The 9,258-nt window shown below is 32.4% G+C and overlaps 1 protein-coding gene across 1 annotated transcript in view; it reads left to right on the forward strand.

The window, feature by feature from the left end:
• Positions 1 to 9,258, forward strand: part of LOC123704579 (lachesin-like) — a 79,187-nt gene that overhangs the window by 15,332 nt on the left and 54,597 nt on the right. The gene's annotated exons all lie outside the window — the stretch shown is intronic.

A 9,258-nucleotide genomic window follows, 5' to 3' on the forward strand; every position in this document is an offset into this window, starting at 1 on the left:
TAATGAATATTATAAAATATTCTTAAGCTGAAGAGTTTGTTTGAACGCGCTGATCTCAGGAACTGCAGATTCGATTTGAAAAAATTGTTTCGGTGTTAGATAGCTCATTTATCGAGGAAGGCTATAGGCTATAATATATGTCGAATAAGCTGAATAAACTCGTGTATGTATACGCCATTGTAACAGTGATAATAAATTAGTGTGAACACAGGCTCCTGAAAAACAGTTTACAACTATATTAGGAGCCTGGGTCATTAAATTTTTGTAACTCAAAATGGTGCAAATAAATGATTTATTTATTTATATTTATTTATTTATATCATCACGCTAAGACCAACAGGAGCGGAGCAATGCGGTTGAAACCGCGCGGAACAGCTAGTTAGGATATAAAAATTAATATGGCTGGTTTTATTATGTTACTAGGCTATATTATAATCTATTTATATGAAATCTAATTGTTTAGTTCAATAATTTTTTCTGATAAATAAAAATACATTTTTAATTTTTATTATAATTTAATGAGATACGAATTATCTTTAAAGGGGAGATTACCTTGGGCAAACAGTATTATAAAATAGTAAAATATTTATTTTTATTGTTACATTTTCCTACATTAAAGAATCTATACTAATATTATAAAGCTGAAGAGTTTGTTTGTTTGAACGCGCTAATCTCAGGAACTATTGGTCTGATTTGAAAAATTCTTTCGGTGTTATAATAATTATAGCCCATTTATCGCGGAAGGTTATAGACTATAATATATTATCACGCTACGACCAACAGGACAGCTACAGTATTACAGTGCTGCTAATATAAAATACATCACAATATGTAAAAGGAACAAAATAAAACAACCAATACAATAATTAATGACTATATTGACATTCACAACCACTTTTCATACATCCACAATTACAGTAATTAGGCCATAGAACATAATAAGGACTTCTGAGGGACCCAGGATTATAAACTACACCATACGGCTTATAAGAAGAGAACGTTCCTTTTACAACAATTGGGTCACCATAAAATCTTCTAATAACATCCTTAGCAACGTTCTGTATCTCTTCTCTGCCTAGATCTATCGGTTGCTTTATGATCGGCATAAAATTAACAGCAGATACATCTTTGATATTGAAAACTAATTTCGCATTTAACATTTTGACCTTTGACCTCCAAGCTACTAAGTCAATATTAGGGTTGTCTGTTTTTAATACTACTTTATCTTTAGGTTCATATTTTGCGACTGCAACGTCGCCTAAGTCGATCGACTTCAAATCACGTTTATTTAAGTCAGGATCATTAAAATTATCATCGTAATATTTAGTTGGTAGTACCTTAGGTACTAAGGCATCGATTCGATCCTTGACTAACTCCTTAATAGAAATTGATGGGTTATTTAATTCATATTCTGGTGATTGTCCGATTTCTGGATTAATTAAGTTTAAGCAGGGTTTTGATGCGGGTTCAAATTGTTGATTTTGAGCGATTACATTTGGATAAGTTCTGTAATATGATGGAATTGGTAACCATGGATACGGTGATTCTTGTGTTTTTGGTTTGGAAATTGATTCTGGACTTAATAGATCTCCAGAATAAGGTTCATATGTAGCTGGTATTGTTTTTACATCATACGTTAGGGGAATATTATGAGAATATACTTTATTAGGTACAGGAGTACTTAATTTAAGTATATAAGAATTTATTAAGTCATTGTAGGATTTTAATGGGGAATGTTCTTGGTTTGGTGTTATTTGATTTATATATTGTTGAGAATATGAAGGGGTTGGTTGTGATTGTAAAGAAGGTATATAATACTGATCTGATGGTATGTGTGGTATTGAAAGGTCAGGATTGTGTTTGTTTGTAAAAGGCTTGTTAGTTAATGGGAGATTTTGTAAATTATTTGTTAGTGAAGGGATAGCGTTTATTTCAGAAAAATAAGGGTTTATCCAGTTAATGTAGGGTTTTGAAGCGATTTCCTTATTTGGATAGATTTGATTTAAATAAGATCTGTGATATGAATAAGTTGGTTTAGATTCTACATTCCAAGGCATGTTATAATCATTTGATGATAACTTAGAAGTTGATATATTATCTGGAGACAATTGTTTTTCTTCGTATGGTTGGTATGTTGGTTTTGAAAATACGTCTACTAAAGGAATACTTTGTTTGTTTTCAATGTAAGGTGTAGAAATAATAATCGGTTGTGTATTAACTAAACCTATTTTTGGCAGTTGAGAATAATTTAATTCTGGTGTGAAGTATGTCGAATCTTCTGTTGGTTTTGTATCAATATCAGCTTTTATTACAAAATTGTTAATTAATGGCGTGTTTATATTGTTTACTGATTGAGGTGGTCTAGATATTATTTCATATTCTGGGCGATAATTCTTTGTATCACTGGCCATATTCATATTATTAAAGGAAGGATTTTGATTATCTTTTACTTCGTTAGTGTACGGTTTTAAATTGAAATATATAGGTCGACCTTTGTATTCTTGTTCTTTACCATTAGGTAATATTATATTGAGTTCCCTTTGAGGAATTTTTTGTTGATAGGGTGAAGACCTAATATATGGTAATTTTGATAGTTTTCCTCCTGTTGATGTGAATTTTGAATCAGGAGTATAGAAAGTGGAACTAGGTGTATTGATAGTAGGTACAGGGGATACTGTTATTGAGGGTGAAAGTAAACTATTTTGTGGTGTATTTAAAGATGGTTGAATAAACATATCTGGTCTATATAAAGTTGATTTAGATGGACCCATTTCTATATCCAATGTAGGTTTATGAAATGATTGAGAATAAGGAGTCTGTGATGGTGTCACAAATACAGGTTGATTTGGATTTGTTTCTAATTTTGGTCTTGTGTTTATATTTTGAATGATTATGTTTTCAATCGGTTTCTTGGATTGCTGTACGATTATTTCTGGTTTATACAATGTTGATTGTGTGCTTGGATTCATTTCCACGTCTGGAACAGGTATTCTTTCAAACGGATACCACCAGGGAGTTCCTGAAGGCATGATAAATTGTTTAGGTTGATTTAGTGTTGTTTCTTGGTTGGGATTGACTTCTATAATTGGAACATTTTCAATAGGTATTGAATAAGATTTGTGTGTCGGTTGTAGCAATACTGCTGGTCGGTACATTTTTGAATCTCGATTTGGATTAACTTCTACATCCAATACAGGGATATTTGACGGTTTACTCCATGGTGTTTGCAATGATGGGCTTATTATTGGAGACCACGTATATTCAGAGTTTGGTGTAGGATCTGATAAAGGTATATTTTCAACTGGTTTTGAAGGTATTTGTGATGATGGTGATAGTTCAGGATTATATACTGATGATTCGGATTTTGGAATTGCATCTACATCTATTATCGGTTTGTTATTATATGACTTGTAGTAAGGACCTTGAGAAGGGTGCAAGAATATTTCAGGTCTATATGATGAACCAGTACTTGGCAATACTTGCACATTCGAAGTGTATCTATTGTCTACTAGATTTGACGAGGGAGTTTGTGACGGTAAAATAAATTGTTGAGTTGGATATTGACTTGACTGATGATTTGGATTTATTTCTGTATCTAAAATAGGTATATTTTCAAATGATTGTAACCGCGGAGTTTGTGATAGTTGAACATTAGGTGTGAACATTGTTGATTCCGGGGTTTGATTAACTTCCACATTTATGTTTGGTGAAAGTTCATTTTCAAATGCTTTTGTCGGAATTTGCGATGGTTTGACAACCATTTCTGGGCGATATATTGTTCCTTCTGTATTGGGATTAACCTCTACATTTAATGAAGGGATTTTAGTAATCGGTTTGGACCAAAGATCTTGTAGCTGCGGTTTATAAGTTGTTTCAGTATTTGGGTTTATCTTCATATTCATTATAGGTATTTTTCCAAACGATTTATGCCAAGGCGATTGAACATGTATTTCCGGTTGATATAATACTGACTGACTATTTGGGTTAGGTTCTACGTCGGATGTAGGCGATATATCAAATGGATTTGTATGAGGCACTTGAAATGGTTGGACAATCACTGTACGTGGATAAACTGTAGATACTGAAGAAGGTCTTATTTCCATATTTGATATTGGTGTATTTTCAACTGGTTTTGACCAAGAACTTTGTTGCGGTTCAATCAGAGGTTGGTAAAGTAATATTTTGGGATTTAGCATAGCTTCTATATTCGATACAGGAAGATATTCATTTTCGTTATGTTTCGACAAAGGCACTTGTACTGGTTGATAGGGTTTTGATTGAAGACTTGGGCTTACATGTATTGAAGGTATTTGTCCAAGCGACTTTGGCCAATGAACTTGCGAGGGGAGCATAATAGTTTCTGGCCGATATAATGATGATTGCGCGTTGGGTTGGACTTCTACATTAAATATAGGTTTGTTTGAAATAGGTTCTTTTATTTGCGATGGTTTAAGCAATAGTCCTTGTTCATACGGTTCGTAATTAACTGCATTTGTTACAAATGTATGTATTTTACTTAGCGGTCTTGACCAAGGAGATTGTGATGGCTGAAGAATAAATTCTGGTCGATATAACGCTGATTCTGCGTTTGGTTTAACTTCTTTATTATAAGTAGGTATATTCTTAATTTGTTTTGGCCAAGGAGTTATAGATGGTTGAACTGTAGGTAAATATAATGATCCTTCTGGATATGAGTCTATTTCTGTGTTTAATACAGGTTCATTTTCATATTGCTTGGCACGAGGATTTTGAGACGGTTGCATGAAAATATTTGGCTTATACATCGTCGAATCTGCGTTTGGTTTCACTTCTAAGTTCAATATAGGTATATTGTTAAATGGTTTCGACCAAGGATTTGGAAATTGTTTAATAAACACCTTAGGTTGAGTTGAATCTGAAGTTGGTCTTCCTTCTATAATTGGTAAAGGTAGATTTCTATAAGGATTTGTCAAATAATTTTGTGATGGTTGAGTTATAATGTTAGGTTTGTACATTTCTGTTTCACTATTTGGACTAACTTCTACATTCAATATTGGTATATTTCTATACGGTTTAGACCATATATTTTGTGATGGGTCGATTAATACGTTTGGTTTGTATATTTCTTCTTCTGTATTTGAACTAACTTCTATATCAATTACTGGAATATTATTATTCGGTTTTGTCAAATAACTTTGTGCTGGCTGTACGTATATTGTAGGTTGGTACATAGTTGATTTTGAATTTGGACTTATTTCTACGTTTGTTAATGGTATTTTTTGTATTAGTTTTGGCCATACTGTTTGCACTTGATAAACCTTTGGATCATATACTGGTAAATGTAAATTAGGTTTGAAATCTAAATTGGGTGGTACGTTTTCAGTTGTTTTTATGTAGGGAGTTTGCCATGGTTGTATATACGCTTGCGGTTGATATGATATAGATTCTGACGTAGGATTTACATATGTGTTTGATGCAGGAACATCAGCACTAGGCCTTGAATATGTAGTTTGTATCGGTTGATCAAATTCTTTAGTTTGGTATACATCTGAATCTATATTTGGACTTTCTGGACTTGATATTGGTTCGTTTTCATGAGATTTTGTACCAGGCGTTTTTCGTTGAACTAATAACAAAGGTTGGTATTTTGGTTCAGATTTAGGTCCTACTACTATTATAGGCGTATAAGGTTTTGCCAAATAAGGCTGTGAAGGATGAAGAAGTATTGTTGGTTGATAAGTTGTTGATGTAGGTCGTCCAAGCGGAGTTTCTATATTTGATAAGGGTATCTTTTGAACAGGGTATGATGATGACGTTAGTGATTTTTCGACTTCTGGTATATAAGATTGTGATTCAAAATTCGGTTGATCCGCTATATTCAATAAAGGTATTTGTCCAAATGATTTTGAATAAGGAATTTGCGACGGTTGAAGAACAATATCTGGTTGGTAGGATGTTATTTCCGAATTGGGATTCATTTCAATGTTTAGTTTGGGTTTATTTCTCATGGGAATTGACCGAGCCGTTTGGGGTAAATACGCGTTAATGTAATATGGATTTGCGACATTTTCCTTCGGTTTTTCTATTATAAATGTCACAGGTTTAGGGTTATATTCACCTTGTATATTAGAAGGTAAAATGTATGCATTGTTTTTGCTGTCTGGTAATCTTTGTACGTTACTATTGTCATAAATTGGCTTTTCTACCTCTATTGAATCATGTGCTGGATGTATTGATCCATCTGGCATGTAAACATATTGAGGTACAGCCTTATTTCTATCAATATTAGTGTTCGAATTGATTATATTATTTGGATAGACCTCGTTCATATCATCAGGCGTTGACACATAAATTTCGAGTCTACTAGGTTGATTCAGTTGAGTTTTAAGAGGCGATGTTTGAGTGGAATAAGGATAATGATTTGTTACACCGGGTTTTATTATGTATGGAACATGCGTTAGAGGAAGATTTTGATTAGAATAGTTTGGTTTAAAACGAATCTTATTGAGAAGTGAATTTAACCAAGGTTGATTTGTAAACTGTGGTGATACATTTTCTTCTGGTGTCTTATATTGATAGATATTTCTCGAAATTTCGCAATTTGATCCACAAGGTATTTGATAGGTATTAATAGGTAATTCTTGAATAGATGAACAAGGTACTTGATTATTATTTTGAATAGGTAATGTTTGTGTATATCTACAAGGAGTTTTGTAGGTATTATCAAAAGGTAATTTTTGAGTAGATATGCATGGAGTTTGATAGTCATTTTGAACAGGTAAGTTTTGATCAGGCGTGCATGGTATTTTAGGATTTTTATGAGGGAAATTTTGTATCGGGAATTGATAATTATCCTGAGGATTTTGAATAGGTTCATTAGGGAATTCATACGGATATTCGATAGGTTGCTTAGCGTACCAGATTTTATTTAGAGGGAAATTTACTGAAGGTGAAATATTCGAACTGGTCTCTAAGGTATTATCGGGAGTGCTTACAAAGTTTTGTGTAACAAAATTATTTTGCGGTGTTACATAACTTTTAGGTAAATAATTCTGTTGTGTAGAAACTTGTATAATTGGTGAACCTATATTTCGGGGGTTATATTGTAATTTTCCGTTATTATTGATGGATGGTTGATACGGAGAATATATGCCAGTATCATATATGTTACTTGTTATTATTGGATTGTTATGTAAAGGTTCGTTGTTTATATTGAAAACGTCTTCGGGATATATATTTGACGGAATATCGATAAGTTCCTTTGTATCTCTGTTATTTTCGGGTTCGAGAAGGATTTTTGTACATTCTTTATCTTTGTTTTTGTAAGCGCAAGGTCGTGTATCAAGTTCAATTTGATTATTTTCTTTTGAAGCCGTATTTTGTGATTCTTCTATGATGTAAGGGTTTTGAGGTTTATACATATTGTTTGTAGGAATTGTAGAACCTTTTGTTAATATGGAATTGGCTGGTTGTAATCGAATAGTAGGGTTTATAATTTGATTGTAAGACTTTAATTTATAGTTAGGTGTTTGATATGGAATTTCTGGACAAATATTGTCAGTAGAAATATATTTGACTGGAGGAAATGAAAATAAGTGTTGCGAAATCTTTGATGGGAGTTTTTCTTGTGGGTATGTCGTTTGAGATTCACTTGCAAGATTATTTAGAGAAGGTTGAAGTTGAATCGGTTTTAAATTTAAATAGTTTGGTTGTTTAACTTCATAACTACTTACATATGGTTCATATGATGTTGGATATTTTTCTTGTATTAGATTATTGTTAATAGTTATTGGTTGTAATATGTTACTCGGATTATTGTATCTTTGATTTGGATAGCTTAAATTATCTTGGAATACATGCCTCTGAGGAATGTTGATAGATTCAGTATGTTGACTTTGTGAAGGATTATACATATTTATGGACAGTGGTTTTTCCTGTACATAATTAGATTTATCGATTGTAAAATCTAGATTGGTACTTGTTGGAGTGCTATAAACATAAGGATTTCGTGAAAATGATGCAGGATAGGTATATTGTTTAGGTTCTGACTTGAAAACTCCAGGAATATCACGTATTGGGCCTACAAATGCTTGTTTTTTAGGACCTATAATTAAAATGCTATCTCTTGTTAGTACATTAGATTGATTAGGTATAAAGGGATTAATTTTCGTAGGATAGTACGCGGAATATGGATGTCTATTATTAAAAGATTTATCAATATCTTTAGGTCTGTAGTTAGAGTGCGGAGTCCAAAACGTTTTATGATCAAGATATGGTGGGCGATAGTTAACTCTATCTCCTTGGTAATAAAAAGGATTTTCGCTTGTTGCCTCATTGTTGTTATTTTCTTCATCATTTTCGTTTTCCATTTTAAGAATATCAGACGCGCTATAACAGGGTATTATATCAATGTTTTGTTTCTTATCGTCAACTACACATGGGTCAAGTATTTGACTATTTGTTATTACTGGTATAATTCCAAGTGCATTGTTCTGATTTTGATTTCCTGTATTTATGAGAACATCATTTGCATTAATTTTGCAATGTTTCAGAGGAGATTCTTGTATTTTTAATTGGTATGGTAGATAAGATCCAGGTCTCTGTTGAACGTTAAGTAGAACTTGCTTTTCTTTAGACTTAAACAGGTTGTCTTTAAGATTAGCGTAAATATTTGATCCAGCATAATTTATTCCTGGGTAATTGAATTCATTATTAGCATTTTCTGTAAGAGGCATGACAACAGTCTGAGGTAAGTTTAAAATGCTGTCTGTTCTTTGTGGATTATTTGTACAACAACAAGGAATATCTGTTGAAACATAATTTGTATTCGCTGAAGGGATGTTTATATCATTTTCACAATTATTTTCAGCTGTTGATGCCGTACTATCATAGACTGTATCTAAGTTTCTACATGGAATATTAATATTACTTCCCGCATAATTGATTGAATGACTGTTTATGTTGGTTGGATTATAACATCTGTAATCACATGGAATGTTGATTTTATGTGGGTTCATCTTATATATTGAATCATGTGGCTTTCTTACTGATCTACATAGAATATTAACATCATTTTGTTGACATGTATTGAGCTGTGGGTTTTGTTTTGGAGGACATTTGTTTTCGTTGCATAATTGTCTATTTAATAAATCAATTGTAATATCTTTTGCCTTGTAAGATCCTCCGTCAGGCATTATAAATTGGTAAAATATTGGTTGTATTACATTAGGCACTTGGTTTGAAATATCTCTGTACACTTTATGTATGCAATTTAAATCA

Source organism: Colias croceus, chromosome 30 (genome assembly GCF_905220415.1).
Source record: "Colias croceus chromosome 30, ilColCroc2.1".
In the NCBI taxonomy this organism is placed as follows: domain Eukaryota; kingdom Metazoa; phylum Arthropoda; class Insecta; order Lepidoptera; family Pieridae; genus Colias; species Colias croceus.